The 22,750-nt window shown below is 41.9% G+C and overlaps 1 long non-coding RNA gene across 1 annotated transcript in view; it reads left to right on the forward strand.

Moving 5' to 3' along the window:
* The window catches only part of LOC117355531, a 75,219-nt gene that overhangs the window by 8,912 nt on the left and 43,557 nt on the right, over positions 1-22,750 (forward strand). The window lies entirely within an intron of this gene.

Here is a 22,750-nt window from a genome sequence, read left to right on the forward strand (position 1 = left end):
TAATAAATAAGAGCCGATGACGAATTGACACGTAAAGCTTGGAGCAATGATAAAATATTGAGCTCCAAGTGGTGCCGCTGAGGATCTGGGAAGAATAGAATTTAATACATAAGGGCATTGAAGTGGTAGTTAAGTTTTACTACCATTTAAGATAGTCTTATTTGACTGAGTACCCTTGTGAAGTTTGGTGGTTGTGCTACTTCATAATTCTCGTAAGGAGATGTGCATCTAGTTTGCTTATAAATCCTAGGACGGTCGATTCCGCAATAACCTCCTCTGGGAGAGCATTCCAGGTGTCAAGCAGAACTTCCTGATATTTGTCCTGAACTTGTCCCCCCCTTAGCTTCAGTCCGTGTCAAATTGGACAATGTAAATAATTTTTCCTGCTCTATTTTGTCGATTTCTTTCAGTATTTTGAAGGTCTCGATCATATCCCCCTCGCAGTCTCCTTTTCTCAAGGGAGAACAATCCCAGTCTCTTAAGTCGATCCTCGTATTCCAGTTTCTCCATCCCTTTTACTAGTTTCGTTGCTCGTCTCTGCACCCTCTCCAGCAGTTTTATATCCTTCTAAAGCGGCATTATGACCCTCTCCGATCTACTTGTGATTCCCTTCTTTATCATGCCCAACATTCTATTTGCTTTCTTCGCCGCCGCCGCCGCACATTGTGCTGACGGTTTCAGGGTCCTATCTATCAGTACACCCAGGTCCTTTTCTTGTTTGCTCTTACCCAGAGTTGCACCTGACATTCTATACTCGTGCTCCTTATTCTTACTGCCTAAATGCATTACTTTGCGCTCAACTTTTTAACTTGTAATGTTTGACACCCTTTCTTGAATCTACCCTTATTTGGGTAAGTGGTGGGGCAGTCTGAGGGCAGAGCCAAGGCAATGACAAAAATTATCTGGGACCTGCTGATATGTAGTGCCAGTACCGGGACAACTGTCCAGGTTTGTTAAGGACACAAATGATGAGTTTAAATTCTCTTCATCCTCCTCTGTAGTGGGGGGGAAAAAAATCAGCAAGGGCCCCAATCATTCTTCAATGCTCCTTTTAGACTCTGGTTTATTTATTAAAAAATTTATATCCCACATATCCAACAGTTCTAAGCTGGTAACAAAATACAATTTAAAAATATAACAAAAAATCAACAATCCACCATCATCATGCTAACACTTAAAAGTCAAACATCAAGTTCCAGTGTATAAAACCTAATAACACAAACAGACCCTTAAAACAAAAAAAAGATCCTCCACTTACCCCCTCTTTTACTAAGGTGTGCTAACTGATTAGCGTGCGCGCTAAATGCTGGCACTAAGGGCTCCTTTTACAAAGGTGCGTTAGGGCCTTAACGCACGGAATAGCGCATGCTAAAATTCCGCGCACGCTAGCCGCTACCGCCTCCTCTTGAGCAGGCGGTAGTTTTTCGGCTAGCGCGCGCTATAGCGTGTGCTAATCCGGTGTATGCGCTAAAAACGTTAGCACACCTTTGTAAAAGGAGCCCTAAATTGATTAGCGCACCTTAGTAAAAGAGGGCCTTAATGGCAGACTTTCTTCTAATGGATTATAAGGGTAGAAGATTTTTCTTAAGCAACGCCCATCAAATCTCTTTTTTGGTCTGCCTTGTTAACAGTTTTACATACATTTAATGATCCACAGGTTTTTGCAGGTTGTGCAAACGGGACTGACCTGACTTGCACCATTACAAATGCTTAATAACTCGGATCTCCTTTTGAAGGACACCATGTAAAATTTTCATCTTTTGCGTTCTAATAGTCCTTGCTAGTCAAAATTGTAAGTTTAAAGCCAATTTAAGGTGATCATCAAGAAAAAACAAACAAACTTGTTAAAGGCATGAACTCACAATGCACTGTAGAAGTAGGATGGAAAACTAACCTGCTGGTAAGAATTGCTCTGTTAAATGGATAGCGTCTCTTTGAAAGACCAGTTATCTTTACCACCAGTAGAGCTGTGATGCATTTCTGCCACCATTAAAATAGCAAAGTATTACATTTGCTTCCCTTGCATTACAAAGCAGTCACATAAAACTCAACACGACCTTTATTATCTGTTGGACTTTCCATAATGACTTGCACACAGTGTGCTGCATTTATTTACTGTAGCAGCCAGGTCTCTTTTTAGAGCAAATCTTCCAGAAGAAATAGCAAATTATTCTTCATGCTGTGAATCTGCAGGTAGAAATTTTAATAGCTCTTAATGTCAATTAATAATTCTAATAGCATCATTCCTAATGCACTATCAGAATAGTGCAGGGTGTTGCCATGACACCTATGGCATATTTTACAACTCAAACTATGCCAACTATTTTAGTCAAAGGAAATAGAGGAATGTGTCCTTACAAGGTTATATAGCCTCTACCTCTGTGAAAATGTAGGTCACGTATGAGCCATTTGCATAAATGCTAAAACCCTACTCATGAAAAAAACTTCATGGCGCTCATTTTCAAAAATTAAAGACATTTTTTAAAAAAACCAAAAAACAACGGCATAAACCAGCGCTTGGATGTTTTTCTCATCAGAACGTCTAAGTGCTGATTTTGAAGATAACTTTCAGGACATCTGCTAGGCTTCTTAGCTGCTGTGCATCCAAAGTTCGAGGGGCCTTGATGGAGGAGTGTTATGGGCAGACTTTGGGCGGGCTTAAGCACTTGAACATCTTGTGGCAATAATCAAAACTTTCCCAAGAATTCCAGGACAGAGCTTAGACATCTGGAGCTAGACCTGTTTTAAAAGTGTCTAAATGCCAAAAAGGTACCCAAACTGATCAGATGACCACTGGAGAAATTAAGTATTGACCTCCACACACTCCCTCAGTGGTCACTAGCCCAATGGCATAGTGAGAGTGAGAGGCGCCCGGGGCAGTACACCCTTCCCCTGACTCTTCACTGCCCCCTGTTCCTTTCCCCACCTGCTGCCACACACCCCTCCTTACCCTGTACCTCTTTTAATTTCCCTGGCATGAGCAGCATCACCAACTTGCTGCCCATGTGGGCTCTCCCTCTGACGTCACTTCCTAGACATAGGACCTGGAAGTGACATCAGCGAAAGAACCGATGCTGGTGCGAGCAGCAGGTTGGAGATGCTGCTCTCGCTGGTGAAGAGAGAGAGGTATGGGGGTGGGTGGGAGTGAAGGCACACACAGGCGGCAGGGAGAAGAGTGAGAAGGAGCGGGAGGCAGAGAGGAGGAGGGGTGCAGGTGCCCTCAGCAAGATGGCATCCAGGGTGGACCATTCCCCTTACTATGCCACTGCACTAAGTCCCCTTCCACCCCACAAAGATCTGAATGAAACTGTAAATACTGTCTCTAGAACAGCAGCACCTGGTATGGGAAAGCCTAGCAGAGCTGCACACAGGTGTCTTAAGTAGCCTAGGGGTGGGGGTAGGTGGGCTAGTGAACCGTAGAAAGGAGGTTTCAGGCCCATAAGCCATTCTATTTATGGTGGAAAGTTTGAGGCCACCAAAACCCTACTATATATATATATATATACTATATATATAAGTACCACCTGCAGCAATAAGGGCTATTGGGGTGATAGACAGGTGGGTATAGGAGGTTTGGGGGGAGTTTTGGAGGGCTCAGCATATATTATAAGGGGGTTGTGGTGCGATGTACATGTTACCTTTTATGTGAAGTTCACAGCAGTGCCCTCTAAGGTACTCCACTTCCCTGTTGGCATGTATGTGTAGCCAGTCCATTGCAATCTAGGCCCCTCCCATGTCCAAATGGCCTGGATTAGGATGTCTTGAGCTTGGACATTTGTGTGGTCAAAAATGGCCCCCCAAAAGTTAAATGTCCTAAGGTCGGATGTCCTGATGTTATTTTGGTTCTTTGCTATAATCTTTTGTCCTAAGGAAATCTCCCAGGTATGTGCCCTACAACCCCCAACTAGAAGTTGTTCTTTATCCTTTTTGTCATTAGGTAATGAATATTGCCAAACCAGTCTGACATATTCCCCAGTTTTATCTAGCTATTCATGGGGTATCAGAAAAGCAAACCACCATAGAAAGCCAAAAGCCAATAGAGGGAAGATGAGAATCACCAGTGAAGTGCTATAACTCCTTGAATGTCCTGGAAAAGAGGATAAAATGACATTGTTTTCCCCAAACATTCCTGTAAAAATACAAAAAACTAATTATGAAACTTTTAAAGAATTATATTGTAATCAATATTAGTAAAATATAACACAGTATAGGAAACTGTGCAAAAATATAAATTATAATAAGTTCAAAAGGGGTTTCTTTCTTTCATTTTTGATGCCCTATAGACAGAACTGCCTTGATTGAATAACACATGGTAACAAAAATTCAGTAATCAAAAACTAACAGCACAAAACACAAAGGTAACCTATTGCTAACATTATCTGTAGTACCTGAAGATTGGAGGGCGGCTAATGTTATGCTGATTTTTTAAAAAGGTTCAAAGGGTGATCCAAGAAATTACAGCCTGATAAGTCTGACTGCAGTACTAGGAAAAATAGTTGAAACCATTAAAAAAAAAAAAAATTACAGAACACACAGACAAACATGGTCTAATGGGCCAGTATCAGCATGGGTAGTGCCAAGGAAGGTCTTGCCTCACCAATTTGCTGCATTTCTTTTAAGATGAGAATAAACATATGGGTAAAGGGTAGCCACTTGACATAGTGCATCTAGATTTTCAGAAAGCTTTTGACAAAGTTCCTCATGAGAGGCTTCTGAGAAAATTAGCATTATCGGATAGGAGACAATGTTCAGTTGTGGATTAAGAATTGGTTATTGGACAGAAAACAGAGGGTACAGTTAAATGGCCATTTGTCTCAGTGCAGGAGGGTGAATAGTGAAGTGTCACAGGGATCTGTACTGGGACCAGTGCTATTTAGCATAATAGAATCATGATGGCAGATAAAAGCCAAATGGTCCTTCCAGTTTGCCCATCTGCAGCATCCATTATTCCTCCTCTCCCTAAGAGTTCCCACATGCCTATCCAGTGGCGTACCTAGGGTATGTGGCACCCGGGGCCCATCATTTTTTGACAACCCCCCCCCCCATGTAAAAAAAATTTTTTTTTTTTTTTTTTGCAATAACCATGAAATGGAATAAATGGTCAGAATAGAAACAGGCAGTGAAAATTTTCTTTTATTGAACCTCATATATGTAACCATTATTCCAAACATAACATAACATAAATTATGTCTAAATTGTCATGACATTAGAAGTACATATGGAGTAGTTGCAGGTGATGCTTGGGACAGTTCTGATTGTGTTAGTTCGGTTTTATGTGTTTTTTGAATAGAAGGGTTTTTATTTCTTTTTGAAGGTTTTGCAGTCTGTGGTTGATATCAATTGGTTGTAGAGTTGGGGGTCGAGTGTTGCAGCTCGAATGGCTAGGAGGTTGTCGAACAGTTTTTTTCTTTTGACGTTTTTGGTTGGAGGGTGTGTGAATGGTGCACAAGTTCTCCTATGTCTGTTTGAAGTGGATTGAATTAATTAGCTGAAGAAATTAGTTACCCCCCATTCCACACACATTAATTCTCTTCCATTTTTGTTCCCATTATAAAAAACACTGATAAGTTCCCAGAAAAAAAATACATTACAATAAGAAGTGAAAACAAAGGCCCCTACAGATGAGAACATAACATAAGAATAGCCTAACTGGGTCAGACCAATGGTCCATCATGCCCAGTAGCCCATTCTCATGGTAGCCAATCCAGGACACTAATTCCTGGTCAAAACCCAAAGAGTAGCAACATTCCATGCTACCGATCCAGGGCAAGCAGACACTTCCCCCATGTCTTAATAACAGATTATGGACTTTTCCTCCAGGAATTTGTCCAAATCTTTCTTAAAACCAGCTACACTATCTGCTTTTACCATAACTTCTGGCCACTTCATTTTTAAGTTTAGATCTTTCCTTTCAAACAGAGACCTTGCTAGATGTCAAATACAGCACAAGGTAACTTCACATGGACTTAGCTGTGCAGGAAATGTGAATCTCCTCATACACCCACCATATAGTGCAAAAATGTGCAAAGGTCTGTTTTTTTCTTTCGATCACTACATAGCCTAATGCCACACAAGCAGCGCTGTTACAAACATATTCTGTAGGTCAATGCTAAGGATAACAAAGTTTCCTTCCTTGGACCAGAAGGAGATAAACCACTGGAAGAGATCCCAAAACAACACCCAAAGACCCACTCAGCCTTTCCATTCACAAAAATAGAAGGAAGAAAAGTTCCCATTTCCTGCTGTCTCATGTCCCCGGCCTATACAATATTTTTTTTCTGCAGACACTTCAAAAGTCTGACCAAATCCTCGTTTCACTTGCATTATAAAGTACTGAGGATGCCATCTCTCCCCAATCCCAGGTCCTAAAGTCTAAGACAGTAGCGCAAACTAATGCTGCCAGATACAGGAAAAAAAAATTTTGATTCGATTCAGCCCTATTGAATTGGTTTTTCAATTCGATTTTCCTGCCCAGTTGGGTGATTTTTTTCAAAACTCCTGGTGGGTTTTATAGCTTTTTCACCCCCTTTAGCTTCTCCTAACCACACTGGCGCTGTGGTGTAAATAAAATAAAGAAACAAAAAGGACTTTTCCTCTTTCTGTTAAATCCTAGCTCACGTTTGCAGTCCAACACCAGCTCTGGCAGGATACACATTTCAAATCTGACATGTTATAATCACAAAACAGAAAATAAAATTAATTTTTCTACCTTTTGTTGTCTGGTTATATTTCAAATTTTGTTGGTCCAAGGCTCTGGTTTTCTTCTGATAACTTGCTTGCCAGGGTCTCCTTCTTTCTGCATGCTAACCATCCATCTGCCAACTCTGTCCTCCCTTTCCATTTCCCTTCCCTTCCCAGGAAGTCTGGTATCTTTCCTTTTTTTCATCTCCCTCCACAGATCCACCTTTTCTTAAATACCCTTTCATCCGGCATCTCTCCCTCCTTCCCCACCATCCCAGAGTCCACCATCTCTCCGTTTCTTTTCCTAATTACCCTCCTATCCAGTATCTCTATCCCTCCTCCACACCATCCCTTGTGTCCAATTTCTCTCCCTTTCTGTTCCTTCCCTCCCTAAATCCCATGGTCCATCATCTCTCTCCCTCTCCTCTATTTTCCCCCCCCAAAGTTTGGCATATGCATGTCTCTTTGAACACCCCCTTCCCTCCGTGTACTTCTAAATCATGGTCCCCCCCCAAAGGCCTGTCCCCCCTTAAAGGTCTGCCTGTCCCACCTTGAAGGCCTGCACCCCCCTTGAAGGCCTGTCCCTTCCCCTTGTAGGCCTGTCCCCCCCTTGAAGGCCTGCCTGCCTGTCCCTCCCTTGAAGGTCTGCACCCCCCGAAGGCCTGCACCCCCCCGAAGGCCTATCCCCCACTTGAAGGCCTGTCCCACCCCCTTGTAGCTTCTCCCCCCCCTTGTAGGCCTGTCCCCCCTTGAAGGCCTGCCTGCCTGCCTTTCCCCCCTTGAAGGCCTGTCCCCCCTTTAAGGCCTGCACCCCCTTGAAGGCCTGCACCACCCCCCTCGAAGGCCTGCACTCCCTTGAAGGTCTGCACCCCCCCCCCGAAGGCCTGTCCCCCACTTGAAGGCTTGTACCACCCCCTTGTAGCTTCTCCGCCCCTTGAAGGCCTGCACCCCCCCTTGAAGGCCTGTCCCCTCCCTTGTAGGCCTGTCCCCCCCTTGTAGGCCTGTCCCCCCCCCTTGTAGGCCTGTCCCCCCCTTGAAGGCATGCCTGCCTTTCCCCCCTTGAAGGCCTGTTCCCCCCCTTGAAGGCCTGCACCCCCTTGAAGGTCTGCACCCCCCCAAAGGCCTACACCCCCCCCCCCCGAAGGCCTGCACCCCCCTGAAGGCCTGCCTGCCCCCCTTGAAGGCCTGCACCCCTTGAAGGTCTGCACCCCCCCCCGAAGGCCTGTCCCCCCTTGAAGGCCTGCCTGCCTGCCTGTCACCCCCCCCCCCTTGAAAGCCTGCTTGCCTGCCCGCCCGCCCCACCCTGAAGGCCTGATGCCCCGACCCACCCCGAAGGACCGCTCGCCCCCCTGGCCTCTCCGCACCACCTATGAACAGCCGCAGCAGGATCGCGAAGTCAGCGTCTGCGATCCCTGCGCTGCTTCCTGCGCCACGGTCCCGCCCCTCCTCTGACGTCAGAGGAGGGGCGGGATCGCGGCGCAGGAAGCAGCGCAGGGATGCTGACGCTGACTTCGCGATCCTGCTGCGGGCTGCTTCACAGGTGGTGCAGGAAGGTCAGTGGGGCGAGCGGTCCTTCGGGGGTGGCGGGGGACTGAACGGCAAGGCCGGGAACACCCCCTTAGGGCTGGTACCCGGGGCGGCCCGCCCCCCCCGATCCTCCCTAGGTACGCCACTGTGCCTATCCAATACTTTTTTGAATTCAAGCAGTCTTTGTCTCCACCACCTCTAACGCATCTACCATCCTTTCTGTAAAAAAGTATTTTCTTAGATTACTCCTAAGCCTATCACCTCATGACTTCATCCTATGCCCTCTCATTCTGGAGCTTCCTTTCAAATGAAAGAGACTTGCTTCATGCACATTTATGTCATGTAGGTATTTAAACATCTCTGTCATATCTGCCCTCTCCTGCCTTTCCTCCAAAGTATGCACATTGAGATCTTTAAGTTTGTCCACATACGCCTTATGATGAAGATCACCAACCATTTTAGTAGACGTCCTCTGAACAACGCCATTCTGTTTATGTCTTTTTGAAGGTGTGGTCTCCAAAATTGTACACAATATTCTAAATGAGATCTCACCAGAGTTTTATACAGGGGCACCAATACCTCCTTTTTCATACTGGCCATACCTCTCCCTATGCACCCTAGCATCCTTCTAACTTTCGTCATCACCTTTTTAACCTGTTTGGTCACCTTAAGGTCATCACATACTATCACACCCAAATGCTGCTCCTCTTTTGAGCACAAAAGTTCTTCACTCCTAAACTGTACCATTCCCTTGGGTTTTTGCAGCCTTGTATTTCTTACCATTAAATATTAGTTGCCAAATTTCAGACCATTCTTCAAGCTTTGCTAGGTTCTTCTTCATGTTATTCACACCATCAGGGTGTCTATTGTAGGTTTTAGTATCATCCGCAATGATAAATGATATGGAAATTTGAACCTCAAGTAAGGTGATTAAATTTGCAGATGATACTAAATTGTTCAAAGTAGAGGTCTGCACGGGAACGGGAATCGCGGGAATCCCGCGGGTCCCACAGGAGTCCCGCAGGAATCCACCCTAACCTACGGGACTCCCACGGGGACCCTCCTCTGGCCCACGGGACTCCTACGGGGACCTCCCTGTAGCCAATGGGACTCCCAAGGGGATGGAAGGCTTTGGAAGCAGGGTTCGTCCATATAATATAATGGACACGTTATCCTTAGTAAAAGAGGGGGTTTATAAGTTAATTACCTGAACAGAAAACAAAAAAAGGGTTCCACCAAAGAGATTCCACAAGGAAAAAAGCAGCGCAAACAAAAAAGAAACTGTGGAATTGATGATCCTGTCAGAAGTAATTGCTGCTTTTTATGGGGACGGGCGGGGATGGAGGTAATTCCTTGCGGGGATGGGTGGGGACGGAGAGGATCCTGGTGGGGACAGGCGGGGATGGGTGGGATTTCTGTCCCTGTGCAACTCTCTAGTTCAAAGTTGTTAAAATGCATGAAATTATTTTAAAATGAATAAAAATTATTAAAAAAAAAAAAAGTATGGGACTTTGAAAAATTGCTGGAAGACCTTAGGAAATCGTAAGACTGGGCATCCAAATGGCAGAAGAAATTTAATGTGGATAAATGCAAAGTGACGTACATTGGGAAGAATAACTCAAATCATAGTTACCAGATGCTAGGTCCACCTTAAGGGTCTGCATCCAAGAAAAATGCTAGGAATTGTTAGAAAAGGGATGACAAATATGACTAAGGAGGTTATAATGCCATCATATTGCACCATGGTGTGACCTCACCTCGAGTACTGTATTCAATTCTGGTCGCTGTATCTCAAAAAAGATATAGTGGAATTATAAAAGGTTAAAAAAAGAACAACCAGGATGATAAAGTGAATGGAACTCCTCTCATATGAGATAAGACTACAGAAGTTAGGTCTCTTCAGCTTGGAAAAGAGATGGCTGAGGGGAGATATGATTGAAGTCTACAAAATCCTGAGTGGTGTAGAACGGGTATGAGTGAATCGATTTTTTTTACTCCATCAAAAATTACAAAGTCTAGGGAACACTGAATGAAGTTACAGGGAAACACTTTTTAAATTAATAGGAGGAAATATTTTTCACTCAGAGAATAGTTAAGTTCTGAAACACGTTGCCAGAGGATGTGGTATAAGCAGTTAACGTAGCTGGTTTTAAAAAAGGTTTGGACAAGTTCCTGAAGGAAAATTCCATGGCCTGCTATTGAGACACACATAGGGAAACTGCTTCTTACTCTGGGATTGGAAGCATGGAATGTTGCTACTCTTTGGGTTTTTGCTGGTAATTGTGGCCAGGAATGGCCACTGTGGAAACAGGATACTGGCAAGATGGACCATTGTTCTGATGCAATATGGCTATCCTTATGTTCTAATGTACATTTGATGCCAGATGAATGTTAGGACTTAGACTACCTGTAAATTCAAGTTTAACAAGTTTATTAAAATTTTTGATTAATCGCTTTGTCTTTTTTTCAAAGCGATGAACATACATATATATAAATAGAAATAGTTAATATTACAATAATAAAATAGAAATTAAAACATTAATTATACATGACCTTAAAAATTAATTTAAAAGAAAAAAAAAACCTAAATACATATTTGACAAAACATGAGTAAAAGGAAAAGGGGATAAGAACTACAAAATATAATAAAAAGAAGGTTGGGGAAAAACATAAGATAGGAAGTTTTTTTTTTTTTTTAATTATTGAATTATTGTGTTCCAGATTATAAGTTATTAATCAAAAGCGTCTTTAAAAAGGAACGTTTTTAAATTAATCTTGAATTTATCAATATCATGCTCTTTTCTTAGGTAGATTGGCAAGGAGTTCCACATTTGTGGAGCAGTAACAGAAAAGATAAATTGTCTTCTAGTATTTATAATTTTAAGAGATGGAATTGTCAGTAAATGCTGTTCGTTAGACCGCAATATTCTATTTGTGGAATAGGGAATCAGTGTTTTATAGATAAAAGCAGGAGTTTTAAAAAACATTGCTTTAAAAGTAAGTAGACATATTTTATATGTTATTCTATGGGTTACTGGAAGCCAGTGAGCGTTCTTAAGAAGTGGCGTTACGTGATCAATTTTTTTTTTTTTTGTTATTAGTTTAATGGCAGTATTTTGTATTATTTGTAACCGTCTTATTTCATTTTGTGCAATTCCCTTAAAAAGGGCATTGCAATAATCGATGAATAAGTGCAGTTGTAGCATGTCCTCATGACTGTGCTGGTACTGACTGCGAGAGAACTGAGTCTGTGAGCCTGATTGACATTTCTGTCCACCCTTATCTGTTGTCTGAACTCCTCCATCTCCATATCGATCCAGTTTCAGAAACTCAAGTTTTAAAACTGTGTGAAAAATGGAAAAAATGTAGCTGTAAATTGGACCCGTTTCCTTCTTATCTTTTTGGGGATATTCCTTCACAAGCTATTACATGGCTGACTTTACTATTAAATCATTTTCTTGAAAATGGTCATTTCTCACTGAGTATGTGGAACATAATTTTGACACCTCTATTGAAAACTGTCGATCTGGACCCTGCAGCTCCCTTTCATTATCACCCAATTGCAAATATACCCCTATTGACAAAAATGATGGAGTCAATTAATTTCTAGCCAACTCTCCAACTACTTGGATAAATTTTCTATTTTACTACCATTTCAACATGGGTTTAGACCAAACTTTAGTACGGAGAGCCTCCTATTATCGCTAATTTCAAAGATTCAAAATTTACAAACACAAAGCAAATGTGCAGTATTGTTGCAATTTGATTTGTCAGCCGTGTTTGATGTCATCCATCATGACATCTTGATTCATATGCTATCAGATATAGGCTTAGACCAAGTAGTTCTGAACTGGTTGAGTAAATTCCTATCACTGTGATCCTATGAGGTATATTTGGAGGGTGAGACAACCTCTACGTGGAAATCCAGCTGCAGGGTGCCACAGGGTTCTCCTTTGTTGCCGATTCTGTTCAATGAATATATGACTTCTCTGAAAAACTTTTCTCTCACATCAACAGAGACTATATTCACTTACACAGATGATATTTTCATTTTACTGGAAGTCGATCCTGATCTTAGTAATTTGGTTTCTAGTATAGATTGCTGCATTTCTAAACTTAAAATGTGGGCATTGTCCATCCAAATGAAATTGAACGCTGCTAAAACCAAATTGCTTTGGGTTAGGCCATGATTAGAAAAACTCCCTTCCTCTCTTATATTGAAAACAGGGTATTTCATTACATATAGATTTTTCTTCCAGAGTGCTGGGTATCATCCTAGACTCATCACTTACATTTCACAAACAGATAAATTCTTTGACAAAAAAGTGTTTTTTCAGTCTGCATATGTTAAGAAAAGTTAGATCATTATTCCATCAAGAATATTCACTGTGCTTGCCCAGCTAGACTACTGTAATTCAGCTTATCTGCGCATTAAGCAGGGCAGTTTAAAATGACTTCAGTTAATACCAAAATATGGCAGCTAAGCTTATTTTCAGGAAACGAAAGTACGATCATGTTTCTCCTCTGTTGAGAAAGATTCACTGGCTCCCAGTCCGCTTTAGGATCCAATTTAAATGTGCATTCATAATCTTCAAGCTTCTCTATGGAATATTTGATCCTTTAGTACCTTTATATTGGAATACCTTTAGATCTTGTCATTCGAAGAATACACAGAGATATAAGTTAACTTTCCCCTCCTTTAAGGGAATTAAATCTGTTGGGAAGCTTAGTTAAACTCTTGTCTTCAAGCTGGTAGAGATTTGGAATGTACTTCCTGACTCTTTTAGACTGATAGGCCAGCTACAACTATTTTGTAAAGCCCTGAAAACTCTACTATTTATATAATATTTAAATGGCTTAACTTCAGTATCAACGAAATGATAATAATATAGCTCTTACTTCTCTTATGTTCTTCTTCTTGTATACTCTAGTCTTAATTACATGTTGAACCGAGTCGAGTTCCGTTGGGAGATGACCCGGTATAATAATCAAAGTCTAGATTAGATTGGACTATCTCTCCCACCTTCCCTCTCCGCTGGTGTGCAGCGGGTCCCTTCTGTGATTCTCTCTTGTTCTCAGCATGTTCATCATTCTGCCCCTTGAACTGTCTGAGGTGAGGTTTCCTTTGCAGGACAAGAAGTGCTGCTTTGGAGCCAGTTCAAATCTTCCTCTGCAGCCCCATTCTCTGCAGAGAATGTAAAATGGCAAGCATTATGTTTATAGATGCCTTAAGAAAAGTCTCCCCATTCATCTTCCCATGTGAGATTATTCTCTATTTGTCTCAATTATGTTTGAATTCTGCTACAAAATTGATGACTATCTACCATATTTTCTTTTATGGACTTCCTTTGTTTACATAGGCACATAGTAAAATCATAGACAAGTGGAGAAGCATCATAAAAAATGTGCCTAAGTCTGAGGCTCTGGCCCCTTTCTTTGTTGGCTTGCCCATAGCTATAGCACCAGAAAACTGTTGACAGGTCATCCACACCCGCCTCTGTATTTCTGTACATTAACAATAAAGAATCTCTGAATCCTGTTTGAGTGAAAGGTAGATTCATTTATTATATGATTCAGAATTGTTGTCACACTTGTAATTCACAGTACCCATAATTTAAAGCCACACATTGGACTGAACTTCCAGTCACCCTTCTTTGGCTACCAAATCATTCTCTCCTGTATATAAACAATGCCGTTGTTGGGTATCAGTGTACTCTGTCTACTGTACACAAGCAAATGCCAACCTACAGGGAGACTTGGTTTATCGAAATTCTCATGCACCTTGAACTCTGGGGATCTTTCACCCTCTCCATCTCATGAAAGGTTGAAATGCTTGCTGTTTATTTACTGGCCTCTTAAACCCCCATGGCTTTTCTGGAATGGAGGAAGATTGGGCCTGCATCAGCAGGTGCCAAACTTTTCTACTGGTAGCTGCGGAAAGCCACGATTCCCACTTCTCAGTAAAGTTGGATGCTGGGTAGAAACACAGAGATCAGTGGTTACTTCTTAAAAGGAGACATCTGAGCAATAATATGCTACCAGTTTGTCATCATGAAGGTCCCTTAATACCTTATCTAATTTCACATTTATGTAATATAATAAATGATTATATAAATTTTCCATTTCAGTGTCTTTGATCTCTTTTACTTGTAACAATAAGAATACTGATGATACAAGTTTGCTAAAGGCTCCTCACTCTCCAGTGATGAACAAAGCTGAGGGGATGGTACAGAACCTCTTTTCTGGTGAAAAAAAATGAAAGTGCAACTTCCTTTCTCTTCCCTTGTAAGTGACAGAGGCAGTTTTAGTTAGGAGATAGGAGAAAGGAGGGCTGCTTGTTGCACACCCTTCGTCTATCAGTCCCTGCCTACTGTACTCTCTCAGACTGTTCCCCTCTCTCGTTCAGCAATTTTTTTTTTCTGCTTATCCCAATCCTGACTTGAATTCTTTTTTTTTTAAAATCTTTATTAAGTTTCAAACAATCATAGTGCATAACAGTTATTGCCCTTGACTGGGCTCCTCTCACACAAACTGGACACAAATGACCCTTCAGGTGCCCAGACAGAGTGAAGGAGCTTGCTCAGTATTTGGTGGAAGATTCTGGGAGTCAGTTGCAGGTATCCAGTAGCCCCACCCTGGGGCATCAGAGCCTTATGCCTGACCCACCGCAATTTTCCATTCACCCCCACCACCCCCTTTCTCCTCAGTACTCACATGAGGTTGGGGTGATGATGCAGCAGGGCAAAGATGGCCAGCCTGGCGTGGAAAGAGGCACTTAAGTTATGGATCTCGATGCCAGGGTATCACTCACACTGCTATCGGCAATGAGGCCTGCACCGAGGTCTTCCTTCTGCCGAATCCCTCAAAATTGGAAGAACTGTGATCGTTTAAATTTTTCATTCTGGTGGGCATGTCTTTGCTCTAGTTATAGACTTGAAAGAATAAATGCTGAGAATGTGGGGCATGGTAATATACAGAAATTGATATGGGGCCCAATAACATCTTATGTTATCTCATTATAGTTGATAATAAGTAAGGGGCTCATAATAAAAAAAAAAGTCTAAAAAGTGGCCTAAACGGGTACTTTGACGATCAAAAAGCCTGATCATCCATAACAAAGGGGTCCTTTTACTAAGGCGAGCTAACCAGCTAATTGATTTAGTGCATGCTAACGATTAGCGCACACTAAATGCTAACGCACCCATTATATTCTATAGACCCGTTAGCATTTAGCGTGCGCTAATCTTTAGCATGCACTAAATCAATTAGCTGGTTAGCGCACCTTAGTAAAAGACCCCTAAAGCATGGTAAAAACATAACATGACAAACATGATATGGTGTGACGTAGCATGACGAGCATTGTATGACAAAACATAGGATGGCAGCTTAACATGGCAAACATTGTATTGTATATACAAGCTTAGCATAGCAAACATAGCATGGTAAACATAGTATACAAGTGTAGCTAACCTTGTATGACACGACAGTATGGCACTTAACATGGTAGAACCTAGAGCGGTGGGCATGGGATGGTAAACATTGAGTAGTAGATATAGTATGTATAGTATAGTAGAGTGGGAGAAAAAAGTGACAATATGACAAAATGTGGAAAAGCATTGTATGACAAAAACATGGTGTGGTCAGACATAGTACAGTATATGGAAGATGATATGGTGGGATCTTGCACAGTGGAGGCTATATATTATATCACAGGAGGTGACTTGGTAGGGTAGAGCATTATATGATGAGCAATATAAAGTGTGACAGTTCATAATACAGTGGGCGAAGCAGAGGGCTGGTGTTCTTCTTTTGTAAGGTTTGGAAATTTAGAAGAGCGTGATTATGGACTTTGTTAGATGCTGTTATGATTAATAAAGCTGAAAACATACATTATTCCCACTCAGTATTGTGATCTGGCAACTTTTTTGTAATGCATATGTGTGCAGTGGTTGGGGCACTCATTCCCCTCGCTAGGACATGTGACTAACTTGTTTAAAAGTATCCAGTAGTGGAATCTGATCAGTAACCTGTACTTTTTTTTTTTTTCCTGTGGTTAAACTATGCCTTTCCTTATGTAACTACACTGTTGGCATCTTTGCTGCTTCATTACATCTACCGGCAGTCTCAGGTCAGTAGAAATTATTAGTGTTAAATCCCTCTCCTGTGTGCCAGCTGCAAGTCCTTGTCCTCCTAATTGACAAATGGTTAGCAGATTTTTGCACCCCACAGGCACGATTTGACACTTCTTTGCTCAGAGACACAACAGACCTTTGACTTTGTTCCAGCTCTTTAGGTCATTTGTCTGCCCCTCCTCGTTTGTTTTCTCTGAAAAGCCAGCTATTTCCTTCAAAAATACCTGACTCTAACATTGAGGACTGACAGTTTCGAAGTTGCTGCTGAAGTCCAAAATAGTAACGTGAGTATCTCCTTGATTTATAACTTTGGTGATATCATCAAAGTTAGGGCCCATTTACTAACAAGCAATAATGCAAGCTCTGCCCCTAGGGGCCAGTTTGCCTAGTTGTGTTAGCGATTTAATGTGGAAATTACTGCACACTAACAGCATGGTGCTGCATTAACTGTTAAAAATATTAACCGTTAACATGCACTGGGGGGGAGGGTGGGGGTGGGAGGTGAGGGGAAGTAGGAAAATATGATATTTTACTGCAAGTTAATCTACCATTGGAGTCACTAACTTGTGCTATCTCAGTGCTGCAGGTTAGTGACTGCCATTGTAAATCAATAAATAATGCAATCAACCTCACAAGTTGGGTTATTCTGCTCTCTGGGATCCTTTCTTAAAGGGGGTCAGAGTTGTATAAATAGCAGCCGCCTCCCCTGCCCTCCAAGCGAAGACATCTCCCTGAATTTACTCCCTAACCCCATACAGTCACCTTTCTAAACCTTAGTCCAAGGTCCCCACCCACCCTAAATTTTTCCCTGGGCCTACCTTAAAATAATCCCTCATGGTCTAGTGGAATGGGACAGGTGTGTTCCCCACCACTCCTACCCCTTGTGGCTCAGGGTTCAAAATGGTGGGCCATGATCCCTAACTGTTAATACATCTCTGTCCCCGTTAAGATGGTATCTGGCAGCATTGGGCCATGTGTTAGTGGCTCGATGCTCCCAGGCATGAACAGTCCGACTGTCCTATTTAGGTTGAATAATAATAAGTTGCTATGTATACTTTGCATTTCATTATGGTAGAATAATGTATGATTTTGCTGTGTTTTGCATAATAAAGGGGAAAAAATCATGTTAGTAATTATTTCTCTGAGTACCATTTTAAACACATGGACTGTGGTTTGCAATTCATTTGAGGTCATTAGTGTGTGTTAACTTCTAATGTAGCAGATAACGCTTTGCTATAAAGGTGTGGTAAAAGTCCCAATCCTTTTGGAAGTGATTCACAGTGGTAGCCTGGTACTACAGATTAGTCACTCCTGTGGTACTACTGTTAGCTGTCAAACCATATTATTCAATTTGCATAGTAATGAGTTGTTTTGCATGCATTTTCATGCTCTGTATCTCATTACTATGTATCACATGGAACCTCTGCTAGGGTAATCTACCACATGTTATTTGCACCTTTATAAGTGCTCCCCTAAACAAGGCCCGAAGGGATACATCTGAGGGTACTGAAGAAATATAGGGAAGATCTGGCAGCCCTGCTGTCTGACCTTTTCAATGCTTCTTTAGAGTCAGGAGTGGTCCCGAAGGACTGGAGAAGGCTGGATGTGATCTCTCTCCACAAAAGTGGAAGTAAGACCATTATGATGTTGTTTAGATATGTCTATGTTATATGTGGTAATCACAGGGAAACAAGATTTTATGTATGTGATATGGAAACCGCATAGTTTTATGTGGTATATAACATTTTTAAATAAATAAATAAATAAAAAGGAGGTTGGAAACTATAGGCCAGATACTTTTACTTCTGTGATGAGTAAATTAATGGAAATGTTTCTAAAATAGGTTTCTGAAATTAAATGGACCCGAGGCAGCATAGTGTTACTAGAGGAACGTCTTGTTATACTAAACAGATTGACTTCTTTGACTGGATTAGCAAACAGTTGGATTTAGGGAGAGCACTAGATGTTTTGTACTTAGATTTCATAAAGCCATTAACATTAGTCCCACACAATGGTGTAGCAAGGATAGGAGGTGCTCGGGGTGGTAAAGTTTCCAGTGTTCCCTCTAAGGTGAGCGCATGAGCGATCGCTCACTATTTTCAGTGGCGTCGCTCATACGCTTTCCCCTGTCGCTCACTCGAGGGCGGGAGGAGGTGAGAGGAAGCGGTGGCGGCGGCTTGTATTTAAAAGTTAAGAGATGTAGCGGCGGCTCCTCTCAAGATCCCCGACTGCATCGGACTTCCGACGCAGGTGGGGATTCGTGAGAGGAGCCGCTGCCATGTCTTCAGTGTCCTACCAAGGAGGGGGGCGGTCCGCCCCGGCTGTGCACCCACCCTAAGGCTGCAGTCGGAGAGGAAGTTCGGGCCAGCCAATCGCTGCCTGGCTGGGCGGAACTTCCTCTCCGACGGCAGAATTGACGTCGGGGGAATGCTGGTTGGCCCGGTGGGAAGCAGAGAGAGCTTGGGGCAGCCGCGGCGGTGGCTTTGGGGCCTGTTTCCCCTGATGGTTGCGGGGGTGGCTTTGGGACCTGTTTCCCCCGATGGTGGCAGCAGTAGTTTTGTGGAGGGTAGGGAGAAAGAAAGGGGACAGGCAGGGAGACAGAAGGGAAACAGAAAAAAAGAAAGGGGGCATCAAGAGAGAAAAAAGAAAGAAAGGGCAGGGAGAGAGAATGAGGTCTGGAGGAGAGGAAGCAAACAGGCTGAAAGAGGGGAAGAAAGATTGGATGCACAATCAGAAGATGAAAGTGCAACCAGAGACTCATGAAATCACCAGACAAGGTAGGACAAATGATTTTATTTTAAATTTAGTGATCAAAATGTGTCTGAATTTATATATGCTGTCTATATTTTGCACTATGGCCCTCTTTTACTAAACCACAATAATGTTTTTTAGCGCAGGGAGCCTATGAGCGTCGAGAGCAGCGCTGGGCATTTAGCGCAGTTACCTGTGCTAAAAACTGCTATTGTGGTTTAATAAAAAGGGAGGGGGGTATATTTGTCTATTTTTGTATGGTTGTTACTGAGGTGACAATGCATAGAGTCATCTGCCTTGACCTCTTTGAAAAAAACCCAGAATAGGAATGATAATTAACATTTTCTCAGCGTATAGTGTGCTTTGTGTTTTTTAATTTTATTGTTGGTAGATCATTTTGACTTGGTCATTTTAAAGTAGCTCGCAAGCCCAAAAAGTTTGGGCACCTCTGAGCTAGAGCGTTGAAACTATGTATTTCTATTTTATCCCCCCTTTTACAAAACTGTGGAGAGTTTTTTAGCACCAGCCGTGGTGGTAGCAGCTCTGATGCTCAGAATTCTATGAGCGTCAGGGCTGTTACCACTGTGGCTAAAATCCACACTACAGTTTTGTAAAAGGGTGAGGGGTTAGTTTGTGATGACATATTCCATACTAGGCGAAGGTGTTTTCTGTGTTCTGTGTGTTCGAAAGACATGGTTTTCTGTTAGGATTGATGGTGTAGGATTGATCTGTGCTGGTCTGGCTTGTTTAGTTTTACAATGGGTGTATTGATGTACTGCTCACTGCAATATGTAAGATGCTGCCTTTTCCTAGGTACTCATGTGTGATGTGTGGTTTGTTACTAAAAATCCTGTTTTTCTTACAGATGGGGGGGGGGGGTGCCAAAAAATGATGGGCCCCAGGTGTTACATATGCTAGGTATGCCACTGTATGTAAAGATACCAGAAAGCTGGCGTAGCAAAAACTTTAAGTAAATTGTTATTCTTCTAAGTTTTGAGTATTTAACCCTCCCACAATCTCACGGGAACTCGTTTCAAGTTTATTGAGATTTTGATTTAAACGCAATATCAAATATTTTCAATGCGTATAACAAAAATAAATTTGGGGAAATAAATAAAACCATTTGAACAATAAACATACAAACATATCCATAGATGATTAAAATTACATAAGGAGTACAAGGATAAACTACATTTGTTTAAAAATGCGTCCTCCTCATAAATTTGTGGAGTATGTAACTTGTCGCTCATGCATATTTTTTTTTGCACACACCTCATCAATCCTTAGAGGGAACATTGGTGGTGACGCCCACTCCCATGCCACAATTGCGCTCTCCCTTCTCCCCATACCTCTTTAAATCTTTGCCAGCGCAAGCAACTTTTCCGGCCTGTTGCTCACGCCAGCATTGGCTTTTCCCCCTTACTTCACTTCCTGACCCCATGACCAGAAAGTGATTTCAGAGGGGAGCCAGGCTGGCGCAAGTAGCAGGCTGGAGAAGTTGCTGGAGATTAAAAAAGGTATGGAGGGGAAGGGAAGGCACGAGCGTGGCATGGGAGTGGGCGTCGCCACCCCGAGCACCTTCTATCCTTGCTACACCATTATGTGGGACTAATGTTAATGGCTTTATGAAATCTAAGTACAAAACAGCCCTCTGCTGTCATGAATCTCAAATACTGATGTGCTTCGCCCACTGTACTATGAACTGTCGCACTTTATATTGCTCATCATATAATGCTCTACCCTACCAAGTCACCTCCTGTGGTATAATATATAGCCTCCACTGTGCAAGATCCCACCATATCATCTTCCATATACTGTACTATGTCTGACCACACCATGTTTTTGTCATACAATGCTTTTCCACATTTTGTCATATTGTCACTTTTTTCTCCCACTCTACTATACTATACATACTATATCTACTACTCAATGTTTACCATCCCATGCCCACCGCTCTAGGTTCTGCCATGTTAAGTGCCATACTGTCGTGTCATACAAGGTTAGCTACACTTGTATACTATGTTTACCATGCTATGTTTGCTATGCTAAGCTTGTATATACAATACAATGTTTGCCATGTTAAGCTGCCATCCTATGTTTTGTCATACAATGCTCGTCATGCTACGTCACACCATATCATGTTTGTCATGCTATGTTTTTACCATGCTTTAGGGGTCTTTTACTAAGGTGCACTAGCCGATTTAGCATGCGCTAATTGATTTAGTGCATGCTAAAGATTAGCACATGCTAAATGCTAACGGGTCTATAGAATATAATGGGTGCGTTAGCATTTAGTGTGCGCTAATCGTTAGCATGCACTAAATCAATTAGCTGGTTAGCTCGCCTTAGTAAAAGGACCCTTTTGTTATGTATGTAAATTTGTAACCTGTTCTGAGCTTTCCTGGGAGGATGGGATATAAAACCGAATAAATAAATAAATTTGGGTTCTCAGCACCCTACTCTAACCATTAGGCTACTCCTTCCTTCATATGTACACACAGAATTACAGAAATCTCTATTTGCTATGGCTTAACAGGGGCATGAATTGTTCAGAATCATAATCTAGATGCATTATAGCAGGGGTAGGGAACTCCGGTCCTCGAAAGCCGTATTCCAGTCGGATTTTCAGGATTTCCCCAATGAATATGCATGAGATCTATTTGCATGCACTGCTTTCAATGCATATTCATTGGGGAAATCCTGAAAACCCGACTGGAATACAGCTCTCGAGGACTGGAGTTCCCTACCCCTGCATTTTAGGAATGAGACATAATTCATTTATATGTTTAAACCTGAGAGCTGTGGTGCATTTAGAAGTGCAAACCGTCATACATATTCTATCCTTTCTACTTCCAATCCAAGGTCTCCTTTTACCCATACTTGGCCCTCCAAGTTTATTATTTTGCAATTACAAATTTTGCGTTCTGTAAAGCCCATCTCCATGATGTACACCAAATGAGCTTTCTTAATCACTCTCATGCATTTTTTTTTGTTTAATTGTCTCATTGAGTTTTTTGCAGTGCAACTCACATACTGCACTCACCCAACATCAAATTAATTATAAATTTGGTTTCACAGTTAATAAATTTCTTAATTAAGTTGATCTCTTTACTTCTCAAACCTGCAATTACTTTGATTAGTATGCCAAATTGACGCCAAGAGCTTCTCCCACACCAAACCTCCATGGATTTCTTTGGAAGATATGTAATTTGAGGTTCATCTAGAAGAGTTCAATAACATGTTAGGTTATATTTCTCTATATTTAATGATCTCTTGCAATATATAGTTCGTCTGAAAGGATTTCACTCAGTTTGGAATCTAAATGATAAATCCTCTAATGTACTGTTACAATTTTTGCTGTGAGTTTAGATTTTAATCTCTAAGCTAACATTTTTCATTTGCTGTGGCTGACCCTATTTCCAAAAGACGTGTTGTCCCTATCTAGGCTGCAAGATTTTGTTATCAGATAAATATTCTCTGTTTGTGAATGTGAAGGAGCCAGGAACAGTTTGTCTAGAGCAGGGGTGTCCAATGTCGGTCCTCGAGGGCCGCAGTCCAGTCGGATTTTCAGGATTTCCCCAATGAATATACATGAGGTCTATTTGCATGCACTGCTTTCATTGTATGCTAATAGATCTCATGCATATTCATTGGGGAAA

This window comes from Geotrypetes seraphini, chromosome 2 (genome assembly GCF_902459505.1).
Source record: "Geotrypetes seraphini chromosome 2, aGeoSer1.1, whole genome shotgun sequence".
NCBI lineage: Eukaryota > Metazoa > Chordata > Amphibia > Gymnophiona > Dermophiidae > Geotrypetes > Geotrypetes seraphini.